This window comes from Suncus etruscus, chromosome 4, assembly GCF_024139225.1.
Source record: "Suncus etruscus isolate mSunEtr1 chromosome 4, mSunEtr1.pri.cur, whole genome shotgun sequence".
Taxonomy (NCBI): Eukaryota; Metazoa; Chordata; class Mammalia; order Eulipotyphla; family Soricidae; genus Suncus; species Suncus etruscus.
The window spans coordinates 124054965-124069868 of NC_064851.1; the positions used below are offsets into that span (position 1 = coordinate 124054965).

At 34.6% G+C, this 14904-nt stretch overlaps 1 non-coding gene across 1 annotated transcript; it reads right to left on the reverse strand.

Annotated features, from left to right (window-relative positions):
• Positions 1-264: 264 nt before the first annotated feature.
• Positions 265-371, reverse strand: LOC126008379 (U6 spliceosomal RNA). Its single transcript, XR_007495715.1, has one exon. It is a non-coding gene; the product is annotated as a U6 spliceosomal RNA (small nuclear RNA).
• Positions 372-14904: the final 14533 nt, after the last annotated feature.

Here is a 14904-nt window from a genome sequence, read left to right on the forward strand (position 1 = left end):
AGTTTGAGCCTACTACTTATGAAATATGACATATTCCTTTATTTTTCTAAAACAACATGAAAAGTTTTAACTTATTATTTCTTTTTTTAATTTTTAAAAAATAAAAATAATTATGAAAACAAAGATGCAAAGAAAGAGGACAAGGTAAAGTTACAGTGGAAGGACAATCACCCATAAACAGAATTATCAGTAGTCCCATTACTGATATCTTAACTTTGAACTTTCAGCCAAAGAACATTAAGAAAAATAAAACAGAACCCATGTAAAAATATGGAGTGCTTTACGAATTTGCGTGTCATCCTTGCACAGGGGCCATGCTAATCTTCTCTGTATCCTTCCAATTTTAGTATATGTGCTGCCGAAGCGAGCACAACTTATGTATTTCTTTCTGTAGACTAAAAAGGTGATAATTATGTGCTAGAAACCTATTACATGAATAAGGATCTCTCTGAATTTCATTTTTTCCCTTATTAATTTTTTGTTTGTTTTTCGACCACACCCGGTGATGTTCAGGGGTTACTCCTGGCTATGCGCTCAGAAATTGCTCCTGGCTGCGGGAACCATATGGGAACCAGGAGATTGAACCAGGGTCTGTCCTATGCTAGTGTGCACAAGGCAGACGCCTTACTGCTTGCACCACCACTCTAGCCCCTTCCCTTATTAATTAATGCAACACATTTTTAAGAAAGTTCAAATGCTGGAGAAATGTATATTTCTATAAAAACTCAATGCATCTGTCATGCCATTCTTTCATTAATATTAAAGTTGGAGACACTAATTAAATTAAAAAAGAATGCATAAATATCTTTCAATCATAAAATACATTTTGCTTTTTGATATAATCATATCAAGAATCAATGCCAAGTTATCACATATGTGTCTGCAAAAGCAAAATATTATTATGACTTTTTATTCTTATTCAAATAATTGGAAAAGGATTTATAAGGAGCAGAGGAAGGAGTGAGGAGCAGTGGAAAGGAAAATGGAACTATTATTAAGTTATTTTGAGCAACTACAGTATATACAACAGCATATCAGAAACGAAGGGGAGCAATTTGTCTTGGAGGAATTATGTCTTATTACAACAAGAATATATGTACAAAAAATAAAGTCAGTAGATAAAAAGAAAGCACACCAGGATATGTAAACAAATGGTCTAGCTTCTAAATTTTCAGAAAGAGTATGAAGCTAAAAGAGAATGAAAATAAATTTTATGTAAACTTGTCCCAGTTTTCTTGTTAAGGAGACTTCCTTTATATTTTAAAATAGTAACATCTTAGAAAATGTATTGTTGCTTGAACTCTACTGATTATGAGGAAGCAGAGTTACTCAGAAATAGCTGAGTAATCTTAACTTAAAGGTTGAAGAGAACTTTGTCTACAGGAGAACAGAAAAGATAGTGCATTAAAGATACAGATATTGAACTCATAGAGAACTACAGCATTAAGGGGAGAGTTGAGTCTTTTCATAACGCACACAAATTTTTTACAATGTTTTTCAGCCTTTGCCAACAAGCGGGTAGGACTGTGATTTTGTGGTATTCCTAATTCTGAGTGAAAAAGATGACAGGCCCGTTGACCAAAGACTACTGTTGCCAGTTAGAAAAAGAAACTCACATAGTGAATATTAGGCTAGTTAAAAAATAGAGCTACGAAACCATTAAGCCAATGCACTGGTCAGAGTCAAACCCTTTTTAAAAAACGTAAAGAGTTTGAATCTCTATAAAAGTAATGTCACTCTTTTTCAGAACAACTGACAGTAGCCTCTATACAAACCACTTAGCCTACTAGGTGCAGGCCATTCTGCATCAGTTCTCCTGGCCAGTCTTTTGCAATGACTTCTCATGGGAAAGCAGTATTTCTTTTTATAATAATTTTTAGGTATTAATAAATATTTTTCTATATTTTTGTTATCTACTACAAATGCATATGTTTGAAATCATTCTTCTTTCTAAAATGTTTTGAACCTCCTGCAACCAAAATCTTGACAACTATGAGAATTATTCTTAAACTTCTTGGTTCAAGATGTTTCACATAAAAATGACTTTTTCGGGGCTGGAGAGATAGCGTGGAGGTAAGGCATTTGCCTTGCATACAGAAGGTCGGTGGTTCAAATCCTGGCATCCCATATGGTCCCCTGAGCCTGCCAGGAGCTATTTCCGAGCATAGAACCAGGAGTAACCCCTAGGCGCTGCCAAGTGTGACCCAAAAACCAAAAAAATAAAAATAAATTGTTAAAAAATAAATGACTTTTTCAGTTAATTCAGTGTTTTTGTTTTTTGTTTTGTTTTGTTTTTAGAGAAAGACGTATGATATAGAGAGTGCATGTTATTTAAATAGTCATCTGTCAATGGGCATCTTCTTCAAGAAAGGTCTGAATCGCCAGCACCAACAGTTGGTTAAAAAAAAAGAGCAAAACACAGATAATTATGTTTTCAGGTGATCTTCTGTCATTTTAAATTCATAGCTCTTTCTAGCATTAGAGTAGAATTGTTATAAACAATAAAATTTAGCAGTAACTTTTAAAATAGGGCATAGACAGAACCATATCTATAGGATTTTTGATCTCTAAGGCCATTATAACAAAGTGCCACAAGTGGGTGACTTGAGTAATAGAAATAGATTATCTAATAGTTCTATAGGCCAGAATCTTGAGATCAAGGATGTGCCATGTTAGTTTGGGGTTGGTTCCTCATGAGAGCTTTAGAAAAAATTTTGTTTCATGCTTTTCCTCTGATTTTGTGACTATCTTCGATATTCCTTAGCTTATATAAAAATCACTCACCTTTACCTTTATATTCATATGATTTTTTTTCTGTGTGTAACTGTAGCTATATGTTCCCTTCTTATCAGGACACCAGTCATAATGGTTTAGTGGCACACCCTTCTCCTTTATGACCTCTCTTAAGTTCACTAACAATAAAAGGCCTATTTCCAAATTAGGGCATATTTTGAAGTGCTGGAGATCAAGATGTTGCAATGTGATTTTGTAGGGCACAATTCAACCAATACTAGTGGTATTATGATGAAAGTAGGCCAACTGCAATTAGAATCATTCTTGAAAATGTTATAAAGTTAATGTGTATGTACTGACCTCAACTGATCGTAAGCTCTTTTGATATTTGTCCTGTATTGCTTTGTGCTTTTCAGAGATTTTAGTTTTGTTCTAAATTTAAAAAAGTTTCTTCAAAGCATTTCCCCCAATAGGAAAAAAGTGAAATATTCATGAAAGATGTATTCTCAAATTTTTCTTAGTACAAATATAACAATTACATGAACACTCTGGTAACCAGGTGCTTGAATCAAAAACTTTTGCTCTATAGTGACACCATAACTCTTTCATCTCTATGTTAACTGGCCCTTGTGATTATGATTATGATTTAGGAGAACAAGAACAAACATGCCATATGACTTGTTCAAAGTGTTTAGACCTTTCCTCTTGTCCTGAAGTATGAGATACATCAGCAAAACTGCATACATTTGGGCAAGTTGTCCAATAGGCTCCTGATTCAAAAGATCAAGCAATGCTTTATTAAAATAATAAAACATAAATCACCACTTCAATAAGAAAAAGAATGGTCAGAAGTGAAAAAAGTAGAGGCAATGAAGATAGTATAAAGTGAAAGAGAAACGCTGCTTGGAAGACTGAAATTCAGTCAGTTTCTCCTCTATCACTTTTTGTGAGTCTATTTACTGTTCATTTATTTCTCCTAAGACTATTTTCTCTTCTATCCTTCCCCATTATCCTGATTTCTTTTTTCTGATGGTGTATTCATTATATTCAGAGAAGAACATATTAATGTGTTGTTCCTCATTTAGTAGTTTTGAGCAAAACAGATTTTAACACCCAGAAATAAGCTCTTTTTCTTTCTGTCTCTGCCTCTGCCTCTGTGGGTTTGTGTGTGCCTTGTGCACACATATACATGCACATCAGGTTCAATTACTTGCTCAAAGAACCCAAACTTCTTTTTTTTTTTTTTTTTTTGGTTTTTCGGGCCACACCCATTTGATGCTTAGGGGTTACTCCTGGCTACACGCTCAGAAATTGCCCCTGGCTTGGGGGGACCACATGGGACGCCGGTGGATCGAACCGTGGTCCTTTCCTTGGCTAGCGCTTGCAAGGCAGACACCTTACCTCCAGTGCCACCTCACCAGCCCCGAACCCAAACTTCTTAAAGCATTATTTACAATAGCTAAGATCTAAGTTGGATGAATGAATTCATAAAGAAATTATAAGATATCTTCTCTCTCCGTTCCCTTCACCTTCCCTAAGCCTTCTCTTTTCCACACATCACATATATTAGAATGTCATTCAACCATTAAAGTAATAAAATATTATCATATGTGCTAGTTTTTCTATTTTCAGAAACAAGGGTTTTTTTTTAATATATTACTCATTCATGCAATCACTCTCATCATATTCCCATATTCATCATATTTATCATATTCTTTTTTTCTTTTTTTTCCTTTTCTTTTATTTCTTTTGACTCAAGGCCAAGTCTTAAGGCCTTGATCCTCAAGGCTTACTTCTGGATCTGTGCTCAGGCCCTATTCCTGGTAGTGATTAGGGGACTATGTTTGTGTTGAGGATCAAACCTTGGTCTACAGTAGACAAGACTACCTGGCTCCATATTCTTTAACATTTATGCCTTTCAATTTTTCCTTTTTTACTTGATTGACAACACACAAATATTGTTAAAATACCCAAATACCTAACTATGTCTTCTTCAATATATGAATATGATCCAAGGAAAATCACCTAAATTCATTGTTTGGATGCTATTTTGAATATATGACTATATGCTACAATTTGGTACTCAGTAAAGCTTATAATTGTCAACATTTTCCCAGTAAAATTTCTTGCTCATTATTTTTTTTAAGAGTGGCTTGTATTTGGGCCACAACTGACAATATTTGGGAACTACTCTCAACTCTGTGCTCAGGGGTTGCTTGGACGACCATGTAGTACAGGGAATAAACAGGAGTTGCCCCATGCAAGCTACATGTTTTAACATGAGGACCATCATTCTGGTCTCCTATTTATTCTGCTAAAGATTTACTTGACAACTTTTTTATCTTATTTTAATCCCTCAGCCTCTTTCTCAAACTATACACTATCAGTTAAAGACATTTTTTTTTAGAATGATCATAGTGATAGTATCATGGGTAAGGTGCTTTTCTTGCATGTAGCCAACCCAGGTTCAAATGCCAGCACTTCAGATGATCTCCTACGAATTGCCAGGAGTTATTCCTGAACTAATAGCATTGCCAATGTGGCCTCAAATCCTCTGCCCAAAAGGAAGAAATTATTTTTTATTTCAACATAGCACTTGGTCTAAGTTTCTCTTTTATACATTTTATTGATCTGTACCACCTTTATCTGAGTACAATAAGCTAAATTATTGTGTGCAGGAGGCTGTAGCTCTTCCACTATCAATAATGATTTTAAGGTCTCCAGAATTATAGATTACTTCCTCTTCATTGGAATAGTTCTGTGGTCACTCAAACATTCTGTACTATATTTCATATTACTAAAAGATTGTATTCTTCTTTATTTATATAGCTTTCTGTAATTAAATCTCTGCATCCCTCTTATACTAGAAGCATTTACACCCTGTATCAAACTTATATAACCTCCCAACTTCTCGACAATATATTCCAGTGAACTTTTCATTCCCATATTCATTCTTGACACAGTCAACAATATAGTTTCTCCCTTATAAAGTCTAAATATGAGTAAAAGCCCTTCTCTTACTTGACCTATGTGTAGCATTTAGCCCATGATCTTCTCCTTTGTACATTTCTTATCTACAGTGCACATTCTTTCTGGGTTTTACTCTAGATCATTCCTTTAAACATATCTCATATAAAAGAACCCTTCACAAGATGGTTCTTTGACTCACTCAGTGGTCTTAAATGGTACCATGGTTTTAATGTCATCTATATTAATAATGATGCTTTACAAATACATCTCCACTCCCAATATTTCAACTGATCTCATTATATAGTTAAGATCCTAGATACTGCCTGGATAACTAGTGAGAAGTCAAATTCTTTTTAAGTGATAGACGGAACTATTTATTTATAGTACCCCTTTCCCACAAACTTGCTCCTCACCCATTATCCCTTACTTCTTATAGACTCAACAAATATTGGCTCTCTTATAATATATAAATGTTCTATTATATTTCACTGAGTCTACAATCATAACTCTACATATCTATGTCTCTGCTGAGCTTGGTCTCTCTCAATGGACCATAAATTTATATCACTGATTTTCTACTTTTGGACACATTTTAGTAGAAGAAGAAATAATATCATTCTAAAAATCTTTTAATAATTTATCAGAATACAAAGAAAAAATGTAATGGTAGTATATTACTGTTTGTATATTTTCCTTACTTAACTTTATTTTTTGTCTTATGTACTCGAACTAAAATTACTACTTTAATATAATTTTCAGTCTCCTCCAGCCAAATCTGGCCACTGCAAATTGTTCCTATCTTGATCCCATATCTCATGTATTGATACTAATATTTTCTGGAACATACCCTCCAATGTTTTTGAATGGTCTCTATTTTTTCATCATTTATAACCCAGTTTCTGTCTCACTTTGAAGAAGTCTTCTGGATCACCCAATCTAAAGATATTGCACCTGTGATTCTCAAGCACAGTGGTTTTCAAGCAATGGTTATTTTGCCTCTTAGGAAACATCTAATAATATATAGAACTATTATGAGTTGTCACTGATAATGTCTACTAGTACCAAATGGATGAAGTCAGGAATTTGTTAAATGATTTACAATGCACAGGATGGCCCCATACACAATGAGTTTCCTGGTACAGAATGTTAAGATTGATATTTAAAATTTTTCAACATTTTCAAGTATAATAATGCTATCATGTCTTCTATAAATTAAAAAAATCTGAAGGTTTTTCATGCATTTTCCTCATTAATCGTAACAATAACCCTATGGAATAGATACTATAATTATCCTTGTTATATAAGAGAGACATTAAAACACAGAAAGATTAAATGACTTGTTTGAGATCAAGTTTCAAAGATGGAATTTGAATCCACACTGTCTGGTTTTAAAACCCACACGTTTATCCATTACATTACAGGCTATGAAATTAAATTTTTGACTACCTGACTATTACCTGTCTTCTCCTACCAGTCTATAATCTATAAGAGAACACAAGTCTTGTCTGTTTTTATTTATCCCTAGATCCTCTCTGTCTAGACATATAAGAGGTTCTTAAATATTGTGAATGAAGATATTCCAGCATTACTTTCTATGATTTTCCCAAACAAAATCTACTTTTGATAATATCATATTCTCTATCCTGAGATATTTACTTTATTTTCCCTTCAGTCCACCCTGCATTCCAGGTCTAGAGTATACTCAGTAATTACTGCTTTTCTTAATACCAGTAAAATTATGCACATTTTTTCCAAACTTCACTCCAAACCTTACATGGTATATTTCAGGTTCACTGGTCTGTACAGTTGTTCATATATACATATATTTAATATAATATTTTTAGAAATTATAATTTTAAAATAATCTAGAGATAAGAAATAGAAAACTCGGAGTATTTGATAAAACATTGACAAAAGGTTCATTTTCTCTTTGAAATTCTATAAGACTTTAAAATGATACTGAGAGAAAAGAACTAATACATATTTCTAGTACACTAGGTTATCTTTATCTTAGCAAAATGTCTTTTTCCTCCTGGGATCTAGCATTTATTTGGATGACTATTTCTCTAGGTTTATATTTTCTTCACTATTATTTCTTAGATAATGTGTCTCAATGTTTATATTTATAGTAGTTTCTACTGTTATGTACTGATATGTACTTTTTTTATAAAATTCAGAATTGTTTTTATATTATTAGGGAAATAATAATAAGTAGATACTATTAGAACACATTCACAGAAAACAATTTATACAGCAAAACTGGAAAGTCTATTTTAGATAGGGCAGGTTGCAGAATGTAGATGGCAGGGATGATCAATGAAGTCCCTTGTGGACTGCTCCTCTGAGGAATGCTACAATTTATTTGTAAATGGAAAGAAAGATCTGTGCTTAAGGAATCAGTTTACATGTTATATTTTTCTTGTATACACTTGATGGGAGTGGAGGCCAAGATAGGGGAAACATTCTTTACATTCTAAGCAAGCCAAGCAATCAAAAATCAACAGTTCAAAATCTAGAGGAATTTGCTGGTTTTAATTTTGAATCTAGATCTAAATGATTCTTGAACAAGACTCAAAATTCCCTGCCTGTAACATTATTTAAATAGCTCTCTATTTTATTTTGAAAATCTGCTGCCAATTATGTTATGAGAAAAAATATATGAGGGCCCCAATCAGATATTGCAAATAAAATTAAAACCATTGTGTAGATACTTGCTTGAGTGAAAGAAAAAGACCTTAATTGTCCCAGTTATACTTTGGTTAACAGGTGTTTGATGTTTGCTATATTATTTAAATAGCTACATAAACTAAATATCAATTTCATTTTATTTCAATTAATCTGTTTTTCAGGATCTTCCAGTTCTAACAAATGAGTTTAGGGTAGGAAATTTGAATTATACAGGAAGCATATCTGAGTTTTAGATCTTCAATGCCTCCTGTAGAAATCACAGAGCTCTTTGATGCATTTTCATTTTAGAACCATAAAGATGAAAATGTGGCACAGTCATAAATATTTAACAAGGAACTGTTGGCATACAAAGAGTTTAGCAACATATGCATGAGATGGTTTATTGAAAGCAATCATTAAGCAAATCAAGAGATGAAACATCCTGAAAAATAAAGATAGTACTGTGGAGTATGATTCTTTCTGTCAATTTTAGGAAAGTCATCAGATCATCAGTAAGCCAATAAGTATCCTGGGAGCCCAGCATTCAAGAAACAACATGTTTCCCTTTAATCCTATTGCACAGGTAAATGTAGAATTACTATTACCACTAACATCTGAAACATTTGATATTAAAACTCTGTTACAATTTTTTCCCCTTTTATTGTATTTCTCATGTAGCTACTTTCAATTCCTGGGAGGAAATTTTCTATTACAAGGGTGCTCCAAACATAAGATCATTTATGCTCTGACAATGTCATGAATCAAAATAGTCATATATACCAAAGATCTTTATATTTTAGTAAGTGCTAATGTAAAAGGGGACTCTGAATATGGACCTTTAACACTGGTTAATATAAATGCTATGATGACATTTATTTGATTGTGTGGAAGATTAATCCACCATTTGAATTATTTTATTAACTGGTTGGTAAAGTGACAATTGCAATGAAAAACTTAGGAATCTCAGCAAATATCTTCCAAAAGAAAAGTGCTAAAGAATTAAGAAAGTCAAACCAAATTTACATACAAAATTATCAAAGTATAGAAAGTATGCCATGAGATTTGGAGTGTTATTTAAATGGTAGAGCATATGCCTAACTTGTGTGAGGCCCTGTGAGGTCTCTAGCACCTCAGGGCCCACGCACAGCTGAATGCCCCAAACCAGCATGTGTAGCCTCCAAGCATCAGCACCACCATCACAAAGAACATTTTCCAATATTAATTCACAAGTGTTAGAAACTATGTCTTAATTTTTTCATGACTCAGCTCATTTAAAGTAAAGCACACTCAATGGTAAGAGTTTGTGACAAGAATAGAATAACTCAAACCCAAGCTATTTCCCGATCATTGTGCAATTTTGACAAATCTTTAGAAAACAAATCTTTAGACATCTTTAATTCATATGTAGCTCCTTTGAAAGCTTTCATATATTTTAGTTTGATAGAAAATACCTTGAATATCGAAGATTTTTATTTCTTTTATCATGCATTCAACAATTATTAAAAATGTATTTTGATAATCAAACAAGAAGAAATAAAACATGGTACATGTGTTAATAATACAAACAAAATGCAAAATGAGGTTAGAGAAACGTTCAGCTATGCTGGGCAAGTGTAGAGAAGAAGGAAAGGAGCAAGTGGAAGATTGCTGGCAAGATGTGACATCCAAGATAAGGGTCAGGAAAAGAAGTAGAGAAATGACAGGATGGAAAGTGGGAGGACATTTCTCTAAGTACAATCATCAGTATTTTAAAAGGCTTGGGTTAGGGAAATAACATACTATGTTTGTAATCTGCATGAGGACTGTCCAATGTATATGGAATATGGAATAGAGTACAGAGGAAATTGGTAAAGATCAAGCATTGAGAGATGACAAAGTCTTTGGGAGGTAAACCCTGGCTTTGTTCTGAGAACCAGGGCAGCCTAAAAGCTCTGAAGGAAATTACATAGAATCTTTGTGCCTTAAGAAGAAATTGTTGAGAAAAAAAAGAAGAAGAAGAAGAAACTGTTGGAGCCAGGGAGGTAGCATGGAGCCAGCTCTAGCCTAGGATGGACCACAGTTAGATCCCCTGATCCCATATGGTCCCCTAAGCCAGGAACAATTTCTGAGCACATAGCCAGGAGTAATCTCTGAGTGTCACCGGGTGTGCCTCCCCCTCAAAAAAGAAGAAACTGTTGTTTTTGCAGAGTAAAATGGGTTGGCCCAGAGATTGGTTACAAAATTGTTATTAAAAATCTATTTTTGTTTCCTTCCTTCCTTCCTTCCTTCCTTCCTTCCTTCCCTATTTTTCTTTCTTTTTCTTTATTTTTGGTAAAGAAAGATTTGGGCCACACTTGACACTACTCCTGGGCTTACTCTTAACTGTGCTCAAGGATCACTCCTGGAGTGCTTGGGGGGAATCATAAGCAGTGCCAGGGATAGAACTAGGGTGGTCATGCGCAAACAAAGTGTCTGAACCTCTGTATTATCTTTCTGGCCCTGATGCAATAATATGTACAAAAAAACATCTGAGAGTATAAATGAAGTTGGTGATATGAATAGATGAGAAGAGATGGGTTGGAAAGAGCAATAAATTCAGCAATATGCTTGTAAGTAAACTGAAAGAATCTGCAAATGCATGAAACAAAAAATTTAATTTGTGATGGGAGTTAGAAAAAATATAAAATCCAGGAAAAAAATCGTTGCATGACATTTGCTGAACAGTTATGTTTCAAAATATTTTCCCTTGGTAGAGAGTGTTCTAATCAAAATGCCAGCAATGGGAATACAAACCAAACCATACCAAAGTGAAAAATTAAACCAACTTTCATTTTTATGCACCTTATTTCTTCTCCCAGATAATTGTTTCATCCTTTCTAAATTATACCCGTGAAAGAAACTTAACACTCAGTGTACATAAAGACCTAATTTTGAGAACAGAACCTCTTTAATAATGGGCATCTTTAAAAAATGTTAACTATGAAGTGTCAATTGAGATAATTCAAAAAAAACTTTCTTAAAATGCCAGCTACTTTGAATTTTATCAGAGATAAAACACATTTAATTCAGTTAAGTAAACTATAAAACTATATTCTGTAAGATAGCACCATTACCCCCAAAATCACCCTTATTAGTGAGCACATGTGTCAAGGTGAGACTAAAAGCCCACACCAACATGTAGATCTTCTAATCAAAACTCCTCACTGTCACATTCCCAATTTCTACCTTGTTCTCCAATGGCCACACACAAATCAAAGGGAAAGGGAAAATTCAGACTGCAGACTTGACACTGACAACTACCACAGGCTTAGAAATCTCACAAACCTCAGTGAGTTTAGCAAGGCAGGGCTGACCTTGTCTCTTCTACCATATAAATCACTTTTGCTTCACTTTCTACATTTTCTTATAATTCCAAACATTGCGCTGAATGCATGTGTGTGTTTTTTGTTCTGTTTGGTTTTGAGGCTACCCTCAAATTGAGGCAACATTGAGCGTAGAACATCAAGGCAACAATGCTCAGGGTTTACTCGTAGCTTTTTCGCTTAGTGATTACTCCTGGCAGGCTCAGGGGTCTATATAGGGGAGGACAGAAATTGAACTTGGTTAGACACATCAAAGACAAATGCTCTATCCACTGTACTATATCACTTCACACTAACATGTGTGGTTTTTCCCTTTCAAAATAATTATTTTTTTCTCTATCTCTCCTGACCCATGTCCCATAGTGTCAGAATAGTAACATAATAAAGAGATTAATATTAGAGTTAGGCAAAATTTTTTGAATACAGATTTCAGGTTTCTGGCTCAAAATTATTTGTCAAGCCTCATATCTAAAGTGAGATATTACAAAATGTCTTTTCTCTTGCTCAGGGCTTATTTCTAGCTCTCTGCTCAGGGATCTTTAAAGTCTTTGGGAACCATAAATAAGAGGCATCTTTAAACCGGGCTTGGTCATATGCAAGGCAAGCATCTTATGTTCTGTACTATCTCTAGGACCTTTCTCTTATATTGGAGGGTGGGGGGTGTTTCCACATCCAATGGTGAAGCTGACTTCATATTAAAGAATTACTCCTGGGAAGGCTTGGGGAACCATATGGTTTGCTGGAGATCAAACTCTGCCAGCTATGTGCAAAGCAAATGCCTTATCAACTACACTATCACTCTGCCCTTCTCTTGGATTTTTAAAAGTGATATTAAATGTATAGGTTAAAAAAAAAGTAAATAAATGTGTGGGCTAATGTCTAGCCCTGGTCTACCACTAAGTGTTTAACTAATTACATTAGTTATTTACTTGTAAAGCAATGTTTGTTTGTTTTGTCAATCAAAATTTCTTTAGTTTCTTTGGAAATTGAACCTCAACTTTTGTTTTTTGATTTTTGGGCCACACCCAGTGGTGCTCAGGTGTTACTCCTGGTTCTGAGCTCAGAAATTGCTCCTGGCAGGCTCGGGGAAACATATGGGATGCTGGGAATCAAACACAGGTCCTTCCTGGGTTGGACACATGCAAGGCAAAGGCCCTTCCTCTGTGCTATCTCTCAGGCCCATACCCCAACATTAATGTACTTCATGAACTCTTTTTATGAATTCTTTGATATAGCTTCTTTTTTCTTATTTTTAGTATCTGTGCTGCTGAAGCAAGCACTTTCTTTGGCGGGGGGAGGGGGGTTATGTCACACCCGAGGCACTCAGGGGTTACTCCTGGCAGGCTCGGGGGTCAATATGGGATGCCAAGATTTGAACCACCGTTCGTCTTGGATCAGCTGCATGCAAGGCAAAAGCACTACCTCTGTGCCCAAACAGACTTTGCTTGTCAGACAGAATCTAACTCCATCAATTCATTCTGATGAAACTATGTTTATTGTTTTGATTTATTTGTATATATAGTATCCTCTATAAAATTCCTAGACTTAAGTTTTATTTTCTTCAAATAATGTTAACTCATCTCAGGCAATTCCACCACACTTTTAACCTATTATCTTTCTCTACTCAACAATCTTGCTATGCATTAATTCATTCATTTATTCATTTCATTCAAACTTTTTTTTTTTGGTTTTTGTGTCACACCCGACAGTGCTCAGGGGTTACTCCTGGCTCTATGCTCAGAAATTGCTCCTGGCAGGCTCAAGGGACCATATGTATGCTAGGATTCGAACCACAGATCTTCTGCATGCAAGGCAAATGCCTTACCTCCATGCTATCTCTCTGGCCCCTTTCATTCAAACTTTAATAGTACCTACTCATTTAGATGAAAATGTAATGGAGAAACAGACAATATATTATTTTCAATTAAAAATTAAACTTCAATGTTAAATTAGGTAACATGTAGATGCTCATCTAAAATAAAGTGCCTTTTAAAATGAGTTAAAATTTATTATTTTTTGATTTTTTGATTGAATCACTGTGAAATACTGTTACAAAGTTGTTCATGATTAAGTTCCAGGAGCTGGAACAATAGTACAGGGTGCTTATATTTGTCTTGCATGAGGCCAACTGAGGGTCAATTCCTGGCATCCCATATGCTCCTTTGAGTCCACCAGAAGTGATTCCTGAAAGTAGAGCCTACAGTAACTCTTAAGCATTGCTGGGTATGACCCCAAAACCAAAATAAATAAATATATATATATATAATAAAATGGAGTACCTGACAAATATATAGAGAAATTCACTTTACTTGTCAAAAAAATAAGAACAAGCAATGAAATACAGAATAAAACAGCATACAGTGTTAGAAAACTTCACCTACTGCTACCTAGCAAATAAGACTAGATGAGGATACAATGAATTGCTAGAAACAGGACATTAAGGCTTCCAAGAGAAGCAGACATCATAGAACTAAAGTCTCCTTTATATTATGCCAAGTATTGAGTTTGGGCTTGACTTTGAAGCAAAAATAAATTTGTTCCCAAATTAATAAGTGTCTCTTCAGCAACAGATGACATCTTAGATATTTTAATTTATTATCCTGTTTAAATTCACATGGAATACAAGGTAGAGAGACATCAATCCCATTTTATCAATGTGAAAAGCAAAGCACCATGACTAAAATGGTACAGTTAGCATTTGAACAAAAGTCCATTGGACTTCAACACTTGTATTCTCTTAAGCCACATTTTGGAAACTAAATTGCTGTATAATGAAAAATGTCAATCTAATAATATGCACTAAATAAAAGAAGAAAATAAAGAAATTTTCTTTGTAAAATTGTAACTTTGCAATAGTACCACTAGATTGAAGAAAGGTTCAAAAGGTCATTAAAATCTGAGCAGTGGGGATGGAGAGATAGCATGGAGATAAGGTGTTTGCCTTTCATGCAGAAGGTCATTGATTTGAATCCCAGCATCCCATATGGTCCCCCGAGCCTGCCAGGAGCAATTTCTGAGCATGGAGCCAGGAGTAAACCCTGAGCGCTGCCGGGTGTGACCCAAAACAAAACAAAACAAAATCTGAGCAGTAATTTGGTTAGAGATTTAAATGTTTTAATAAAAATGTGACAACTGGGGCCAGAGCAGTAGTGCAGCAGTAAGGCATTTTCCTTGCATGCTAACCTATGATGGA